The sequence below is a fragment of the Primulina huaijiensis genome, unplaced genomic scaffold (genome assembly GCF_012295235.1).
Source record: "Primulina huaijiensis isolate GDHJ02 unplaced genomic scaffold, ASM1229523v2 scaffold5317, whole genome shotgun sequence".
Lineage (NCBI taxonomy): Eukaryota > Viridiplantae > Streptophyta > Magnoliopsida > Lamiales > Gesneriaceae > Primulina > Primulina huaijiensis.
Window position 1 is genome coordinate 1,034 of NW_027360701.1, and position 1,475 is coordinate 2,508.

General features: G+C 35.9%; 1 long non-coding RNA gene across 1 annotated transcript; it reads right to left on the minus strand.

The window, feature by feature from the left end:
• Positions 1-349: 349 nt before the first annotated feature.
• LOC140970283 (uncharacterized) lies at positions 350-1,179 on the minus strand. The gene is made up of 2 exons (XR_012174111.1): positions 562-1,179; positions 350-470 (listed from the first exon to the last, which is right to left on the minus strand). It is a non-coding gene; the product is annotated as an uncharacterized lncRNA (long non-coding RNA).
• Positions 1,180-1,475: the final 296 nt, after the last annotated feature.

Sequence of the window (1,475 nt, forward strand, 5' to 3'; positions counted from 1 at the left end):
GAGCAAGAACAATTCATATGGAAGGAACTATGAGGTGAATGGGTGAGAGTGATTGAGCTACGCCGCTCTCTAAGGTAAGAAGGGTTAAAAAGGTAAGAGAACTGCGTGGGCTTTGATTCTTCTACACCCGAAGAGGATACGTAGGCAACTTAAAAAGTTCAAGCCCTTCCCTCCCCGCTTTTTTTNCAAAAAATTTGCTAATTTTAACACCATACCTACTATATCCCATAAATCAAAAATTTCAAGACAAGAATTTACCACTAAAGGCAACAAGAATTCGTGCTAGAACATACCTCTCCAGAACACACTGTTACTTTGTATACTCGACCAAATCCATCCATTCCTGATAATAAATTTTCGTCCCTAAAAGAACAAGTTGCCTCCGCCATTTCTCTGAGAGTAAAGACAGATGATGCATTATGCCTTTCCGCTGGTGGAATCCCACATTCATTTTTCCAGTATTCCAGTGGCTTATATATCCCAGCAAATAAAAAATTTTATTCCAAACCAAGATAAAAAACTTGTATCAACATAAATCGAAAATCGGGAACTGAAACATACAGGGATTGATCTGATCTTCAGACTTGCTTCTCCTAAGCTTGTTCCGAGCAGAGACTAAACCAATCAAAGACGTTGTAAAAAAAAGAAAAGAAACATATTGGCTACAACATGATGGTTAAATTGTTTGTCAAATAAATTTTTTAACAAGATGGATTTCTGCAAATTGAATTTAAATGAATTATGCAAACAAAATTCATGCAAACAAAAATGTATAAAACATTTGAGACAACAATGTAGTGAATAAATATGATTAACAAAGAGAACGAAGGTAAGGGTTTGAAAGCCAAAAGAGTTTCAACTTTTGATGTTGCCAGTGTATCCTCTTGTTCAAATATATAGGAATCAAAACCATATAGTTCTAAAAAGACAAAAAAAAGCGGGGAGGGAAGGGCTTGAACTTTTTAAGTTGCCTACGTATCCTCTTCGGGTGTAGAAGAATCAAAGCCCACGCAGTTCTCTTACCTTTTTAACCCTTCTTACCTTAGAGAGCGGCGTAGCTCAATCACTCTCACCCATTCACCTCATAGTTCCTTCCATATGAATTGTTCTTGCTCGTCAGGCTCAACTGGAAATGAAGTGTTCGATTTGCTGCCTTCGTCCAGTANTGTATGACTGCTAGAGCGCTCGGTACTTATGGCTATTTTGATACGGAGTATACATTGGTGTAAATATGCTTTCAAGTGTGAAGAAAATAAAATCACTTCTATCGTTTTCTGTTGCAAGAACATGACAAGGACCAAGATTTTCAAGTGATTTAACTCCGAGATCAAAACTTTTACTCTATTTTTTTAATGAAGAATCCTAAAGATTTTTGGGTTCTCTATCCTTAACTTGGATTTCATCTAATAAATTTAAAAAGAGTTTTTTTGTCCGTAATTAATGTATTTGGATGGTGATTAGAAACTAAGAATAGA